Genomic DNA, 9,951 nt, shown 5'->3' with positions numbered 1-9,951 from the left:
AGGTTCAAGACAGAGAATCTTAAAAGCAGCAAGAGAAAAGCAGTTAGTTACCTACAAAGGAGTTCCCATTAGATTGTCAGCTGGTTTCTCAAAAGAAACTTTGCAGGCCAGAAGGAAGTGGCAAGAAATATTCAGAGTGATGAAAAGCAAGAACCTACAACCAAGATTAGTCTATCCTGCAAAGCTGTCATTTAGAATTGATGGCCATATAAAGAGTTTCCCAGACAAGAAAAGGAGTTCATCACCACCAAACCATTATTATATGAAATGCTGAAGGGTCTTTCTGAAGAAAAAGATAAAATATATGAACAAACAAAATGGCAATGAATACATATCTATTGACAATGGAATCTACAAAAAAATGAACAAGCAGAAAAGAAACATTCTCATAGATACAGAGAACATTTTGTTGGTTGCCAGATGAAAGTGGGGTTGGGGGAATGGGTGAAAAAGGTGAAGGATTAAGAACAAATTGGTTGCTAGACTGACAAGCCTCAGAGAGAGGAGGGTTGGGGGTGGAAGGAGATAAACCAAAGAACTTATATCCATGACCAATGGACATGGACAACAGTGTGGGAAAAGGCAGGAGGAGAGCGGGAGTGGGGGGGGGGTCAATGGGGGGAGAATGAGGAACATCTGTAATACATTCAACAATAAAGATTAAAAAAAATAGGTATCATATAAAGTACTTTTTGGGCCAAAATGGGATGAAGTTAAAAAGCAATAACAAGCCCTGGCCGGTTTTGCTCAGCGGTTAGAGCATCGGCCTGTGGTCCAGAGAGACCCGGGTTCGGTTCCCGCTAAGGGCACGTACCTCGGTTGCAGTTTATCCCTGGCCCTGGTTGGGTCGTGCGGGTGGCAACCACTCAATGTGTCTATTTCACATCGATGTTTCTCTCTCTCTCTCCCCCCTACTCTATCTGAACAAAAAATGGAAAAATGTCCTTGGGTGAGGATTAAAAAAAAAAAAGCAATAACAAAAGGAAAACTAGAAAATTCACAAAAATGGGGAAATTAAACCACACGCTTTTTAAAAATATGTTTTTAGTGATTTGAGAGAGAGAGGAAAAAAGGGGAGGAGAGAGAAACACTGATGTGAGAGAGAAACATCAATTGGTTGCCTCTTGCATACACTCTGAGCAGGGATCCCATCTGCAACCTGGGTATGTGCCCTGACTGGGAATCAAACCAGTGACCCTTTGATACGCAGGACGACGCTCAACCAACTGAGCCACACCAGCCAAGGATAAGCAACACACTTTTAAAACACCAATGGATCAATTAACTCACAAAGGAAATTATAAATACATAGACACAAATGAAGCTAAAAACACAACTTACCAAAACATATAGGGCACAGTAAAAGCAGTACTAAAGGGGAAATTTATACTTGTAAATCCTTACATTTAAAAATAAGAAAAATCTCAAATCAACAACCTAACTTTACAACTTAAGGAACTAGAAAAATAAGAACAAACTAAACCTAAATCTAGCAGAATAAAGGAAACAGTCAAGAGTAGAGCAGAGATAAATGAAATCAAGAATAAAAAAATAATAGAGAAAAATTAATGAAACAAAAAGTTCTTTGAAAAAATCAACAAAATTCACAAACCTTTAAATATACTAAGAAAAGAGAAGACAAATTACTAAAATCAGAAATGAAAGTAGGCCTTGGCTGTGTAGCTCATTTGGTCAGAGCATCATCCTGATATGCCAAGGTTGCAGGTTCAAACCCCAGTCAGGGCATATACAAGAATCAATCAATGAATGCAAAATAAAGTGGAACAACAAATCGATGTCTCTCTCTCTCTCTCTCTAAAAAAGCAATAAAAATAAATGAAAGTAGAGGCATTACTATAAATTCTAAAAAATAAAAAGGATTATAAGAATGTTATGAACAATTGTACACCAATAAATTGGATAGCCTACATGAAATGGACAAATTCCTAGAAACACAAAACCCACAAAGACTAAATCACACAAAAATAGAAAATCTGAATAGATTTAAACTAGTAAGAAGATTGACACAGTAAGTGAAAATCTCCTAACAAAGAAAAGCCCTGATGGTTTCAATGGTGAACTGTACCAAACATGTGTGGAATCTTTCTCAAACTTTTCCAAAAAATTAAGGAAGAAGGACCACTTCCTAACTCACTCTACAAGGCCAGCACTACCCTGATAACAAAGCCAGAGAAAGACACTACAAAAAAGGAAAACCGCAGGACAATATTCCTTTTAATCCTTGATGTAAAAATCCTCAATATATGAGCAAACATAATTCAGCAGCATATTAAAAGAAGAATACATTATGACCAAGTGGGATTTACTCCTGGCATGCAATGATAGTTCAACATATGAAAATTAATCAATGTAATACACCGCATTCACAGAAGGAAGAAGAAAAAAACCCCACTCATACTCAGCAGGGAAAGATTGAAAGCCTTTCCTCTAAGATCAGGAACAGGGCAAGGATGTCCACTTTCACCACTTCTATTTCACACATACTGGAAGTTCTAAATGGAGCAATTAGGCAAGAAAAAGAAATAAAAGGCATTCAAACTGAAAAGAGGTAAAAGTATCTCTGTTTCCAGATGACAATGATCTTGCATGTAGAAACCCTAAAGATTCCACCAAAAAAAACCATTAGAACCAATACATGAATTCAGCAAAGTAGCAGGATTCTAAGTCAACACACAAAAATAAATTGGATTCCTATGCATGAACAAAGAACAATCTGAATAGGAAATTTTTAAAAAATTTATTTACAATAGCATCAAAAAGAAAAAATACTTAAATTAAGAATTAACCTACTCAAGGAAGTGAAACACATGTACATAGAAAACTATACAACATTGCTTAAAAATATTTCCCTGGCCAGTTTGGCTCAGCAGTTAGAGCATCAGCCCATGGACCAATGAGTCACAGGTTCAATTCTGGTCAAGGGCAGGTATTTGGTTGCAGTTCGACCCTGGCCCTGGTCAGGGTCATGCGAGAGGCAACCAGTTGATGTGTCCCTCTCACGTCGATGCTTCTCCCTCTCCCTCTCCCTCCCTCCTTCCTACTCTATCTGAAGATAAGTACAAAAAAATCCTTGAGTGAGGATTAAAAAAAATACTTAAAAAAATTAGACATGAATAAATGGAAACACATCTCATGTTCATGGATTGAAAAGCTTAATACTGTTAAAATATCAATACTACCCAAAGCAATCTACAGATTCAGTACAATCCCTATCCAAATCCCAATGACAATTTTTGCAGAAATAGAAAAACCCATCTTAAAATTCATACGGAACCTCAAGGAACCCCAAATAACCAAAACAATCTTCAAAAAAGAACAAAATTGGAGGATTCACACTTCCTAATTTCAAATTTTACTACAAAGCTACAGTAATCAAAACAGTGTGGTGCTGGCATAAAGACAGGCATATAGACCAAAGAATGGAATAGAGAGCCAAGAAATAAATCCTTATATATGGTCAAGTAATTTAAAAAAAAACAAAACATTTTTTTCTTTATTGATTTTAGAGAGAGAGGAAAGGAGAGGGAAAGAGAGATAGAAACATCAATGAGAGAGAACATTGATTGGCTGCCTCCTGTATGCCCCGCACTGAATATTTGGCCCACAACCTGGGCATGTGCCCTGACCAGGAATCAAACTGGCGACCTCTTGGTGCACGGATCGATGTTCAACCACTGAGCTACACCAGTTGTGCTATGGTCAAGTAATTTTTAACAAGAGTGCCAACACCATTCAATGGGGAAAGGACAATCTTCCACAAACAGTGCTAGAAAAACTAGATATAAACATAGAAAAGAATGAAGTTGGACCTTTACCTAACACCATATACAAAATTTAATTCAAAAAAAGGACCTCATACAAAACATAAAACTCTTAGAAGAAAACAGGACAAAATCTTCATGACATTGGATTTGGTAATGATTTCTTGGATATGACACCAATAACAAAAGAAAAAATAGACAGATTGCATATCATAAAATTTGAAAGTTTTGTGCATCAAAATACTATCAGCAGAGTAAAAAAGCAACCAGAATGGGAGAAAATATTTGCAAATCATACATCTAATAAGGGATTAATACCTAGAATATAAAGAATACTGCTAAAGCTCAACAACAGCAGCAAAATAACCCAATTCAAAATCTGTAAAGGAATTGAACAAACATTTCTCCAAAGACATACAAATGGCCAATAAGCACATGAAAAGCTGTTTATCACTAGTAATTGAGGAAATACAAACCAAAACTATAGTGAGATACCACATCATACCCATTAGAATGGCTACTATCAAAAAAATAGAGAACCAAAATATTGGCGAGGATTTAAAGAAAGTGGAACCTTGAGCACTGTTGGTGAGAATATAAAATGGTACAATCACTGTGGAATAGTATGCAGTTCCTCAAAAAATTAAATAAGATTACTACACGATCCGGCAATTCCTTCTGCATATATACACAAGAGTAAAGCAGGGTCTCAAAGAGATTATTTGTACACCCATATTCATTACAGTTTTATTCACAGCAGCTAAAATGTATAGCAACCCGGTGTCCATCAATAATGAATGGATAGCCCTGGCCGGTTTGGCTCAGCGGTTAGAGCATTGACCTGCGGTCCAGAGAGACCCGGGTTCGGTTCCCGCTAAGGCCACGTACCTTGGTTGCAGTTTGTCCCCGGCCCTGGTTGGGTTGTGTGGGTGGCAGCCACTCGATGTGTCCCTTTCATGACGATGTTTCTCTCTCTCTCTCTCCTACTCTGTCTGAACAAAAAAAAAAGGAAAAATGTCCTCAGGTCAGGATAAAAAAAAAAAAAAAGAATGGATAAGCAAAATGTGGTCTATACATATAAGGGAATATTAGCCTTAAAAAGTCAGGAATTCTGTAATATAATACAACATGAATAAATCTTAAGGAAATTATGCTAAGTATAATAAGCCAGTCACAAAAGGATGAATACTGAATGATTCTACATATATGAGATAACCTGGATTAGTTGCCAAAAAAATCATAAAAACAAAAAGCTTAATGGTAGTTGCCGAGAGCTGTGGGAAGGAGAGAACGAGGAGTCATTGTTTACTGGGTATGGTCAGTTCTATAACATGAAGAGTTATAGGGATGGATGGTGGTAATGGTTGCACAACAGCATGAACATACTTAACATCACTAAACTGTACACTTAAAAATGGTTAGCCTGGCTGGTGTGGCTCAGTGGACTGAGCGTCCTCCCACTGTCTGAGAGGTCCTGGTTCAATTCCCGGTCAGGGCACATGCCAGGGTTGTGGGCTCCATCCCCAGTGCAGGGCATGCAGGAGGCAGCTGATTGACGTTTCTCTCTCACACTGATGTTTCTATCGCTCTCTCCCTTTCTCTCTCTCTCTCAAAAAAATCAATGAAAACATTTTTTTAAAATGGTTGATAGTAACTTTTATGTTATGTGTATTACACTACAAAAGGATTTAAGGGGAAGAAAAAAATTTCCATAGAAGGAATTCTGACTTGAGACTCTAACATAGAAATCCTGCCTGAATTTCCAGTCTGCTAACCTGCCCTACTGCCCTACGGATTTCATTCCTACCAGTCCCCCACAATCAGGAGTCTAATCTTTAAAATAAATCATGTGTATACACACACACTGGTTCCATTTCTCTGGAGAACCCTAATGCACACCTTTTAAATCATTCCCTACTTACAAAAGTTTATGCTTTTTTCCTAAGAAATGAGATCATGGTATACATAAGCGTCTGCATCTCAACTTTTTCCTACTTAGTAAGACGTCCGGGACATCTTTCCAGGTCAGCAGTCTGAGACCTAATTCATTCTTCTCATGTGCCACACAGTAAGCCATTACACGGATGGATCAGTTGATTTAAGGAGGGGACATATATACACAGAGGTTGTTTCCAGTTTTTTGCTCTTGGTGCTTTTGGTTCCATTATTTGCATCCAGCTATCAAGAAACAGATTCATATACTGCTCTTGCCTTTTACTCCCATGCTTTGCTTTCAAATGATCTACTTACAATCTCCTGAAAACTTATCCCATCAAGTGGCAGATTTTCCCAGCTGCCACGTTAACAAAAAATAGCCTGGATTTAAAGCAAATGTGTCAAACAGGTGCAGTGGTCAAAGTGAAAGTTCCATTGTTCAGGCCTTTGAAACGCACCAGCAGCCAGCTGTTCTCACTGACCTTCATACAAAGTCACCATGCATGGCTATGTCATTTAATCTCTTAGGTAGGAGAACCGAAACAAAGTCTCCCTCTGTTTTCCAATTCTATTTTATAATAAAACGACTGTGCTTAATTCAAACGTTAAGAAAACAGGCACCTGGAAAATACTTTTAAGTAAAAAAATTAATGAACCATGTTTGTATTTCAGGCACTGGCTATTTTATGGCAACCAGAGGTATCTCTGCTGGTCCACAGTTAACCAAGTACCCCAGCTCCTGCCTCGAGCCAACGTCAAATGCTGAGGGAACTGAAAGTTCAGGGCGCTGATGTCATCACAGTGGTGTTCCCAGTCTCCAGAGTGCCTCGCCAACTCAGCCCATGAAGCAAAGCACTGGCCTCTACTGGGCTGCGGATTATTTCAGATAACGGGAAGTCACAGAGGTATCCAGGCAACAAGAGGATGCCAACAACTTCTCTAGGCAGAGATGTCAGTAGCCACTTTCACAAGTGCTATTTCTACACAGCCTTCTGAACTCTTTGGAGTGCCTTAGTTTAAATGTTTCTATTTATCTGAAATAAGCACAAATCATTTTTGAAATTATATATTACTCCAGTTTATTATATAATGAAACAAGGCTTATGCCACATGTTCCAACAATGTTTAAATAAAGAGCTTGAAATATAAAGGCTTATGAAAACTTTATAGTCTTTATATGATATATACTATTTCTAGCCCAAGAATAAATTTGGAGAACAGGAGGCATTTTTTATATCACGCATTGGCAATATTTAGCATCAATGATTATACAAATTCACAAGCAAACAAAAAATCCATTTTTTTTTCATTTTGGTTATGAAAGCTAAAAATCCTTTTGCCAAATGTAAGCAATACCCAAGGGGCAGGGAGACTAGCAGCCAAATCTCTGAAAACGAGGGGAGCACGTGTCCCAGGTCCTTCAGCTCTTTCTTGGTTAGAAGCTTCAACAATTGTATTAACTTTTTCAGAAAGCAGAAAAAACAAAACAGGTTAAGATCTTGTTCTATAAAGTGTTTAATGAATCTACATTGAAGAAATACTGTATTTTTCTCTTCAAAATGTACTTAAGGTTTACAGTAGTTTGAATTTCTTTACATTCTGGTATGAACATGTACATAATTTTAATAAACCAATATAATGAATATTGCATGATTCTTAGAAATGATTTGTACACTTAAAAATGTTTCTACATTTAAAAAAAAGTGGTTTATAAGAAGTAATTCCTTAAACTCAAGGAACTAAAAAATGAAAGCCTTTCAGTAGAAAGCCCTCACCACATCATGGAATGTTTTGTTGTCCTTTTTATAAAGATAAGGTTCAGTACCAGGAACGAGGCCTAAAGGAATTGAGCTCTCCAGAGTCACCTCTAGAGGGTGCCAGGGAGACCTGGACTTTCATCTTAGCCATTCACACCTACTTGCTACCCCATCACCCTTCTTTCTTCCCTTCTCTTTTTAATGACTGTCTTAGCTTTTAATTTTGGAAATAAAATTCTGCTTCACAAAACCTTTTTTAAAGTCAACAATAAAGAAGAAAAGGTGAAAGTGACTGGGAGAAAAACTGCCCAATACACAAGAAAAACCTGTGTTCCTTCTACTATGCTTCAAGGGAGGAAGCAGTCCAGGAGCTAGACACACTAGGGGGTCCTAGCTTGTATTTAATGTATTTAAATAGCAAACTAGCATGTATTTAACGTTCTCAAAGGTACCCAAGGAACCCAACTACACAGATATATTCCCTTTCCTCAGGCTGTCTTCTTGAAGTGTAAATTCTTGGGGCTATCAGAGTCACTTTTTACTTGAAAAGAGTAAGATAAAGACAAGAAAGAAGAGGAGGAATGGTTTATCTTATCTTTAGAAAAGCAGAAGGAAGATATATACCTCTTATCAGAAAACAGATAAACAGGTGCAGTACTAAAGAAATAATTTCTGCCCTGGCCCATTTGGCTCAGCCCTTAAAGCATCAGCCTGTGGACTAGAGAGTCCCGGGTTCGGTTCCTGCTAAGAGCACATACATCGTTTGCAGTTTGTCCCCGGCCCCGGTTGGGGTCGTGCAGGTGGCAACCAATCGGTGTGTCTCTCTCACATAGATGTTTCTCTCCCTCTCTTCCCCCCTCTCTCCCTAAAAAAAAAATTTCTTCCCCAGCAGTGTGGCTGTGGTTGAGCGTCGAACCATGCACCAAGAGGTTGCTGGTTCAATTCCCAGTCAGGGCACATGCCCAGGTTGTGGGCTTGATCCTCAGTGGGAGGTATGCAGGAGACAGCCAATCGATGTTCTCTCTTATGGATGTTTCTATCTCTCTCTCTCTCTCCCTTCCTCACTCTCTAAAATTAATAAAGAAAAAATATTTTTTAAAAAAGAAATAATTTCTTGCCCTGGTCGGTTTGGCTCAGCAGTTAGAGCGTCGGCCTGTGGTCCAGAGAGACCCGGGTTCGGTTCCCACTACAGGCATGTGCCTCGGTTGCAGTTTGTCCCTGGCCCTGGTTAGGTCGTACGGGTGGCAACCACTCAATGTGTCCCTTTCATGTTGATGTTTCTCTCTCTCTCTCTTCCTCTCTCTCCCTCCCACTCTATCTGAACAAAAAACAAAATGGCCTCGGCTGAGGATTAAAAAAAAAAGAAAGAGCCCTGGCTGGTTTGGCTCAGCGGTTAGAGCGTCGGCCTGCGGTCCAGAGAGACCCAGGTTCGGTTCCCGCTAAGGGCATGTGCTTCAGTTGCAGTTTGTCCCCGGCTCTGGTTGGTTGTGCGGGTGGCAGCCACTTGATGTGTCCCTTTCACATCGATGTTTCTCTCTCTCTCTCTCTCTCTCTCTCTTCCTCTCTCTCCCTCCCTCCCACTCTATCTGTACAAAAAATGGAAAAATGTCCTCGGGTGAGGATAAAAAAAAAGAAAGAAAGAAATAATTTCTTGCCCTGGCCAGTTCGGCTCAGCCCAAGGACACAAGGGTCTCAAGTTTGATTCCCAATCAAGGGCACATACCTGGGTTACAGGTTCATTTGCAGTTGGGGTTGTACTGATGGCAACCAATCAATGTCTCTCTCACACTGATGTTTCTCTCTCTCCCTCCCTTCCACTTTATTTAAAAATCAATGGGGGGCCCAGCCAGTGTGGCTCAACGGTTGAGCGTCAACCCATGCACCAAGAGGTCTCCGGTTCAATTCCTGGTCAGGGCACATGCCCAGGTTGTGGGCCCGATCCCCAGTGGGGGGCATGCAGGAGGCAGCCAATCGATGTTCTCTCTCATCAATGTTTCTATTTCTCTCTCCTGCTCCATTCCTCTCTCTCTAAAATCAATTTTAAAAAAATCAATGGGGGGAAAAAATAGTTCTAAAATTTCAAGCAAGTTATTTTATACCCAAGCTAATTAGGAAGTCCAAGATAGGAAATATTTTAACAAACATGACCGAAACTAAAGTAAAAACTGGGAAATCTGGAAAAATCAAGTCTTCTATTCACTTGCAACATTTTGCTCAGGAAAACGTAATAAAACTTCAACAGGCCTTTAGCAACATGCTTCCCTCAGGTTAGTAGTGGCCCACGATTAAATGACTCTCTACAGACTGCTTGTTCTCGGATTACAGCTGTATGACAGCATAATGTACACACCTTACCAAACAAGTCAAGTAGTAGCAATTATATTTTCTCCATTTGACCCTCAACTTCCAGAGATGTTATTATCCCCATTTCCAGATTGGGAAATAAGCTTTGCTAAAAATCACAGAACAAATTACTA

Source organism: Molossus molossus, unplaced genomic scaffold (assembly GCF_014108415.1).
Source record: "Molossus molossus isolate mMolMol1 unplaced genomic scaffold, mMolMol1.p scaffold_m16_p_9, whole genome shotgun sequence".
In the NCBI taxonomy this organism is placed as follows: domain Eukaryota; kingdom Metazoa; phylum Chordata; class Mammalia; order Chiroptera; family Molossidae; genus Molossus; species Molossus molossus.
This window is presented reverse-complemented; position numbering follows the sequence as displayed.